The following is a 9064-nucleotide window of genomic DNA, read 5'->3' on the forward strand; positions in this document are numbered from 1 at the left end:
TTTTATCAGCGAATGACGACCACCAACTCCGGCGGAGCTCGCTTATCACAACGAGAGCGCCCGCGCGCCCGACGGCAGCTGCCAAGAGGTGTTGTCAGGCGCGGTGGTGGCGCCCATAGACATTAAGGAATGGATATGGATAGGCCATGGCTATAATAACAATGATAGAGGGAAGCGTGCCATAATGGGGAAGAAAGAAAGACTATTTTTATCGTTGCCTCTCATTCTAGCAGAGGTAAAATCACAATACATAAATATACATCAATTTATTTGTGTTAAGCCTCTATAATATTATTTGAATGTTCATTCTCGTGTGATAATAATAAATGTCATAATATCCATTCTTTAATTTCTATGGTGGTAGGCATTGTTATTGTTTGTTATCCTAGCCGACTTCGACGTGATATCACACAATAGATTAATAAGTTAAAATAATTCATTACGCAATAGGCATTACTGCATTAGTCATTTATCTTGTAGGTGTTCCGTGGCGGTACTAACTATTAATTGCTAAATATTATAAATTCATTTTGGGGTTAACTTGTTTGTTTAAGAATAGTAGAAAGGTACATGATTTTTTATGAATAGCAATGGCAATTCCACAATTAACACATAAACATTCAAGAGCAGGATTTGTGGAATTGAAAATCTTTTTCCATAATAATAATTTTAATGTTGTTGGACCAGTTGAAATTAAATTATTCCAATTTGTACAATATTTTAATAGGACTTGGTTAACAGGTAATATTATTATGAAAAGAAATAGTATTTCCTTTTTTCACTAACACTTAGAGAAATATTTTTTCATAATTATAATAAAATTCAACATTTTTATGAGTTTCAGCTAGCCTTTTTTTCAATTTAATACTAATTAAACTACTTGCATAGGTCTATTTGCTGAGTAACTTTCAATTGCTGATATTAATTGTGAACTGGCGCACAAACTATGTACTGGAAATAAGTCATGAGAATCTGATGTCCAATATAAATATGCCAAACCAAGTACATGGATATTTATAGGCAGTGTTGGGTAAGTTACTTTTAAAAAGTAATTAAGTTACTTTACTCGTTACTTAAATAAAATTGTAGTGAAATTACTTAACTTTTCAAATAGAAAAGTAACTCATTATTTTCTCGTTACAAAAAAAAATAAATATTTTTTTTTTTCAAATTTCTTGGCAATTATCATTCTGCAGGCAGTAATGTAACTTTTTATAGAAATACATTGCCTATGGTAAAAAGGTATAATTTAAAAAATGTGTACAAAAAAAGAAGATGTACAGTTAATACATATTTACATAAAAATACTACAATATTAATTCCTTATGAGTTATGGCTATTAAAAAATAGTACTAATTAATCATAGCCACTTATCAATAATAATTAATCATTATATAGTTAAGTTTATTATGTATTTGTGTCACAAACTGACAACATAAACATATATCTATACCTATCTGTAGAGTGTCAACTGATTCACTGACACCAAATAAGGAATAATAGCACTCAATCTAGTATTTGTGTTATTAAATATTATATTTGTGAAAATAAAATCATAATACATATAGAACACAATAATAACTTATACAATTATAAAAATAAACCGTTTCTTACAAATGCCAAATGTGAAATGGCTGTAATGATTTATAACGGTGTAATGTATAAATATTTCGATTCTATTTGATTATCAGAAATATAATGTGATATTCTAATGTAAATTTTAAATATAGTAATAACTAATAAATATTTTCAAAGTTTAAGTTTTTGTACAACACTAAATTATTTATAAAACCTGTATAAGTAATAGGAACGTATATAACTCATTAGTCCGCAATATAATAGATATCATAGTAAACGTTCTGTGAAGGTACCTATTTAGAGGAATCAAATTAAATAATAACTTTTCTCGTTATTTACCTTGCAATTGGGCATGTCAAATGTCAAAACAATTGAAAACTGAATTGTGGCGATTTAAAATTAAATATATAAATATATAAGATTGATTGGTAAACATAATAATACCAGCATTATACATATATTTATTTATTTTTTGGCAATAGGTAGGTACTTAATAATTCGAAACTGTAACGTATTATTTTATAGAAATTACTTGTCAAAAGTATTTTCCATTACATTTTGGTTACTTGGTTACTCTAAGGAAATTAAGTTACGCGTTACAAGCAAAGTAACGCGTTACTTCCGTTACGTTACTACCCAACACTGTTTATAGGTAAACAATGGACAATATTGATTTCAATAATCAACTGACAACTATTATTTTTACACTTTAAAATTCATACTTCATATTTTTAGTTTAATGAATAAAACTTGTTACATAAACATAAACTTTTTATTTCAGAAATGCTTATTAATGTATGTACGAGTGGTATAATAATTAATAGTACCGGTTAGCTGAGGCCGGTATGGAAATAAAGCAACCAAGAAATTTTGGAACAAACTGTCCTAATGTAAGTGAAAATTAAATTTTTTTAGTATATGATATTTGATTAAAATCGTTTCTTTATTCAAATATTAAATAGGTTACATTTTTAGTAACACCAAAAAAATATGTGTTTTGTTTCCAAATTTATCACTTTTATGACATTCATAAAGAGTTAAAATTTGTCTACTTTTGTACCTATTTCTATATTTTATATTTTTTTTTAACTCCAATTGTATTATTACACAGAATATATTTCTTATGGTCTGATTTTTTCGTATTTGACAATTCATTTTTTTATTTAAAATTTAAAATGATTTTATTAGTCAGTTTGATCTTAAATATTGTGATAAATATACAATTTATTACAGGATTATTATTTTATAGAGCTACAAGTTGATGATGAAGCCAATATTATTGTAGAGCATCTTGGTAATTATGACTACTTTTTGTCTGTTTTTGTAAACAAAAATGTTTGTAAAAAAATATTTATTATAGAGCCAGCAGTATGCCAAATTATTGTATTCAAATGGCGTCCTCAATTTCCCAGCAAGTACATCTGCCTATATTAGAACCCTTACCAATATATGAGCCACGATATTCTGGACAAGGTAATATACTGAACTTCATATGATATTTTGTAATCAATGTGTAATATATATTTCATACACATGAAGCTTTTGTTTTAAAAAAATTGAATACCTATTCACTAAATAATTATTTGCCCCTTTTTCTGTACATTTATTTGTACAATATTCACTACATCTGTATATGCATACATTATACCATTTCTTTGACTAACGTTAAATAAAATATATTTGACAATATCCAGTTGTGAACATATAGAGAAATATAAATCATTATAAGTTCTAATAGGTTGCTATTTAAGAATATTTGTAAATAATTTATTTTAGAACCAGTAGGGATCCAAAACAATGAGTTGGCTCCACATATTTTAAAATGTTGGAACCATACCAGCACAGCCAATTTTGGAATTATTTCTAACCCTTTCAGATACTAGGTAGTTTAGAAGATAAAATAAAGAGGGTAATAACTAGAGATGTACTGAGTAGAAAGTCTGGTACTAAGCCGGGTACTGAGTACTGTCCGAGTAAAATTGTTTATACTAACCGGGTATCGAGTATTGGCCGAGTTAAAAGTTTAACACTACTTATACTAGTATCAAAGTATCAACTAACAATAATATTACTGATTAAGAAATTATTAATAATATAATTTAAGTTTTTAAACAGTAAACACGAGATTTATTTTTGTAATTCATAGAAGAAAAACATGATTTGTTTATAGTCAACTGGCTATTGTAAATCGGTTCAGTTATTCCAATATGTACCAAAATAAATTATAATTCATTACCCTAGAATTTTAGATTTTTCCGTTATATTAATTTTAGGTATGCATATATTTATGAATAGATTATTAGTTTTTGCCATTGGATATGAGTCGAGTAAAAATGTAGTATTTCGCCGGGTACAGAGTAGTGGCCCGGGTAAAAATGTAGGTATTACACCAGGTACCGAGTAATGGCCGGGTAAAAATGTAGGTTTTACGCCGGGTACCGAGTAAGAGCCGAGTCTTAAATATGATATCGAGTAATTACTGGGTACCAGCAACATCTCTAGTAATAACCTCTTAAAATATTTATTTATCAATGTGACAATGTATAATATACATTTCTTTTTAAATATAGGACTAGTTTTAAAATGAAATCCCTATTTTCACTCGAAAAATTTGGCAGACAAAAAAGTGCTTTAAAAGAAACAAAGTGCAAACATTATTGATTAAGGTACTATATGGTCTTCTGATTACACAATATTCATTTAATATTTTTGTGCTATTTCTTTATAAGCTTTCAATTATTTTAGATTCTGAGTGTATTGATTTTAAAATGATGTATTATACACAACCAAACAGTTTATAGTAGAAAAATAGCTTTGATTTTAAATTTAAATATATTTTCGGATAGGAAAGTGAATCTAGTTGGTACTTTTAGAAGGTCAAAATCAATAATTAACAGTATTTTTCATAATAATTAAGAAAAACAAAAAAAAAATATAACAAGAATTATATTTTAGATAGATTTTTTTTAATTTAATCAAACAACTATAAAATTTACATAATGACACTGTATTATTTATATTTAATTTTCTCTGCATTTCAAGACTATAATATAATAGGTAAAAAAAAATATTATATATATGTATAATATATGCTTTCTACATAATTTTACAAAAAAATCTGCTCCTAAAATAGTTTTGAAAATAAGAAGAAAATTTCTTATTCAATAATACAGTACAATTAATTAATAATTAATTTGTCCTTATCAGTATTTTATATTTCTTTATACCTACATATTAATGTCTACTATAATATATCAATAAATTGAACTGTAATAATCAGTGGTCGGGACGCTACTGTTCTTTTGTAGCACACTAAATCTACTGCTACTCCCCCTAAAAAGTAGCTCGCTAAAGCTAAAGCTATTTTTTTTTAAATGTAGGGAGCTACTTTTTCGTTACATTAAAAAAAAAAAATTTTTTGATTTATTTAGATATTCACTTGAGTACTTAGTCATTATTTGTTAATGCCTACCACTATTTTCATGTAATTTCGGAAGGCAGGTTTATTCAATGTATCTCATGTATTTTTGTAACAAAACTCAAAACAGATAAATGCTTTATTGAAAATTGCCAATTAGTAGTTTGTAATGATTATACTTTCGGTTACTGGGAGAAAAGATTTCATACAGTAAGGGGATTAGTGATTACATAGAATTTTGATTTACTTAACATTATTTTTAAAAGTTGATGGCAAGCATAGATCTAGAACATCTTACGCTCCGCGGTATAGTGTAAGTGTCAAGTGGACCTTGTCGTTGTGTAGCTCATTGTGATGGATGTGTTAAAACTGGATTCAATGATACATAGAATCTAAAATACTGTTTTTTACATATAAAATTTAATACTTAAAAGAAACACAGAAAATGCCAATGCTGAAAATAAAAATAGTGATAACAAAACACTAATATATTAATTATTATTTATGGTTCTGTATTCTATGTAGAAATTCGCTAGACTAAACCGGTGTGAAAAATAATGCACTGGGATGTTTGGACCATATCATTTACATGGTTCATTATCCCGGTGCGGGATAATGTGGGATAATTTTAAACCGGTTTAGTCTAGCGAATTTCTACAATAATATAAAATATAACATTGTAATAATGCTCTTATGATTATAGTCTTACCTATAATCTATGATTACTGATTAGTGCGGTACGGGTTAAACCCGAAAAATTCAAAAATACACTCATCTAGTCATCTTAATAAATAAATAAACATACATCATAATATTTTAATTATCATGAAATAGATTAGAAGTAGCGATAAAATAATGAACATTTTTGCTACGCTAACCGTAAATTTCTAGCGCGCTGTAGTATTTTGCTACATTGTATATATTATGGCGATGCTATGTTAATCGCTACAGCTAAAGTAGCGTGCTACTGTTAAAATATAATGTTAAATAATATTATATATTAAAAAAATTAATAGAGAAACAAAAAATGAATAATGATGCATTTATTGAAGAAGATGGAGATAATATAGATATGCATAACTCCGATAAATATGAAGAATACCACTTACTGGGGGTTTAAAATATTAAAATAGATTTAATTATTTAAGTAACTGCAGTTCATATTATTAAAATTGATATAATCTAGGTATTCAGTTAATATTAGTATGATATGTAATTTTTTGTTATAAATTATAATTTCCACTACTTAATTTAGGTTATTCAAGTCCAAAGAAGAGGAGTCCAACAATTATTGAAAATTATATCAATGTTCACTCAATTTCAAACATTTTCAATTCTTTTATTGAGAAATATTTGATTGAGGATATTGCTGATTCTCCTAGTTCTATTGATTATTTGATGACTTATCCATCTTCAAAACAAAATAAATCAACTATATTGATGTTGCAACCAAGCAGTCATACCCAGTGTTAACATTAAAGACAAATAATGTTAAAAAAAATTATGTTTCGTACAACCATCAAATTTATCAGGTATATAATAAAATACTTATATTTAATAACATATTTATATGTATATATCTGTTACTATTTTTAAAGTACATAGATATTTCATGTGATAATCCGGTTAAAATACCTATCTATTTCAAAACCATTCTGTTGATAATTTTAATTTTATCAAGGTATCTTATTCGCAACAAATATTGAACTTTAAATTAATTTTCAGGTATACACGTTCAACAATCTGAAAACAGTGTTATAAATAAATCTTCTACCAAAAACAATGAAATGAAAAATGATGGTAAGTTACAGTTAAATAAATATTCCATATACTTGTAATTTATTTCAGAAGTATTATGTGGTAAATAAGTACACCAATAATAATTATACATTAAACGTATATTAATGTTAATAAAATATAAAACAAAATATACATTAAGAAATTGTAGTTTAACTATCAGAATAATTATAAGTAAAGACTTTAAAAAGTAATCCTACGACCATATTCATAGTTGATGCTTACGTATAAGTATTGCTTAAGCTATACTTATGACTCAAATGAGATTCATAAACGAGACTTTGGCTTAAGAAAAGAAAAAGTATTAGTTAAATTAAGGTTGGTCGAGACCTTAAGCATTGCTTTTAGTTATTATCACAAATGTTTTTTTTAAATTATTAAAATTAGTTTAAGCAATACTTATTCCTGAGCATCAACTATGACTCTACTTATTGCAGCATAACGTTTTTAGTTGTTAGTATACATTTTGACAGTATCCATGTTAAATTACTATTACCTAAAAAGAACAATTTATCATGATTATTGTTGTAAACCTAAATACCTACTACCTACTATTATTCTATTCTATAGAATAAACCATTGGAGTTTACTAAGTACCTTATAGGTATATTACAGAGATTAATTAAATCATTAAAATTCATAACATAATATTATAAATATAACATAAATAAAAAATGGAAGTAATATAATTAATTTCTTGAGACTAGGAGACTAGTGATTTTAGGTTATTATTAAAATTATAAAATAGATACCTACCTAGGCATTTGCTAGATATGTGGTAATAATAAAATAATATTTCTATTTAAATGCATTTCTTTGTTTCACAGACATCAAAACTCTCAGTACTGATTGGTATCAAAGACATTGGTGATAGCACAAGGCGTTTGATGTCCAAAATGTTTGTAGATGAAGTTCTTTTCCATTATTCACTATTAGGATTCAAGAAAAAAAAACTTTTCTCAACTATCTACCTACCGTTTATTAATTGGTAAATGAAAATGTATAACTAATAAATTGATACAATTAATATTTAATTTTTACATTTAAAGTGAAGTATCAAAATAGGTACTGTAGGTAATCATAATAATTAATAACTATAACATTTAACTTAATTATCTAGCTCTAAAACAAGGTAAAAACTTTAAAATGGTAACTGTAAATTACATGATAATTATTAGTTACATTAGGTAGGTACCTATTATATAAAATATCACATTATTTGCAAAACAAATAAATTAAATTCAACTTTAAAGTACCTAATTAAACAATTATTGTTACCAGGAACAAAATAAGACTGTTTAGGTACACTTTAACAGCATTTTCTAGGCTATAATATAATGTTTTACTTTTTATTTAGTGATAGTCATATTATTTTATTATTAAATATTCTTCATCTCGATGATTAACAATATTACAATATTATGGCATAGACTTCTATACTACTACACTACTACAGTGTAAGACTTTGTATTATCTCAACCGTAGACTTACCACTTATGAGCAATGAGCATAATAGACCTAAAATTACATCTTTTCTACATCGTTGGTCTATGCAACTTATAAGTTATAACTTAAAATACTACTTATTATAGTATCATTAATTTAATATATTATTATGCTAGTATTATAATAGGACGGTATGTCTATGATAGAAATTTATTCGGATTCACGATATTTAAGACAATTTCACATTTAATAGTTTGGAGATAATATATTTTTATAATAATAAAATAATAAAAAGCTTGAAACCTGTACCATTAATAATTGTAAAAAAGTAACTACACCCATTTATACATCTTGTCCGCTTATTATATTTAGTACTATTATTATTATTATCCATGTTATAGAATATCCTAAACTCCTTTATATTGAATTATTTTCTCTTTGATTATTATAAGCCTATATTTCTAAAAACTAATACTATATGTTTCAGACACTATACGGCTTAATCCCAAGTTCCAAAATAAATTGGGTAAGGAAATTTATGTGGCGTTGGCCAATTGGTTATTGCATGCTAAGTTTCGTCTTCAGTCTTCCTAATATACATACAACCTATCACCCAAATAAGTGAATTATGTCATATATCCATAACCTACTTACCTACATATTTCTATTATTATAATATTAAAGTGTTTTTTTTCTTGTAAGTTGTAACAATCCTATAATAATCATAATATATAAATATATTTGTATTTATAGCTTATACAATTACCTACAATGTTAATATTGTACTAACTTTGTATACCCCAGGGGCAGTGTTGAGTTTATCTA

At 26.2% G+C, this 9064-nt stretch overlaps 1 long non-coding RNA gene across 4 annotated transcripts; it reads left to right on the forward strand.

Annotated features, from left to right (window-relative positions):
• The first annotated feature begins 100 nt into the window (after positions 1 to 100).
• Positions 101 to 9057, forward strand: LOC103307760. 4 transcript variants are annotated; one of them, XR_510242.3, is made up of 9 exons: positions 124 to 235; positions 889 to 1030; positions 2360 to 2468; positions 2828 to 2872; positions 2939 to 3051; positions 6252 to 6528; positions 6722 to 6796; positions 7621 to 7781; positions 8727 to 9057. It is a non-coding gene; the product is annotated as an uncharacterized LOC103307760 (long non-coding RNA). The 4 variants fall into 4 exon arrangements; XR_001678705.2 differs by lacking the exon at positions 124 to 235 and adding an exon at positions 266 to 741 and having other exon boundaries at positions 2812 to 2872; XR_510241.3 differs by lacking the exon at positions 124 to 235 and adding an exon at positions 268 to 741.
• The last annotated feature ends 7 nt before the right edge of the window (positions 9058 to 9064 follow it).

The sequence above is a fragment of the Acyrthosiphon pisum genome, chromosome X, assembly GCF_005508785.2.
Source record: "Acyrthosiphon pisum isolate AL4f chromosome X, pea_aphid_22Mar2018_4r6ur, whole genome shotgun sequence".
NCBI classification, from domain to species: Eukaryota; Metazoa; Arthropoda; class Insecta; order Hemiptera; family Aphididae; genus Acyrthosiphon; species Acyrthosiphon pisum.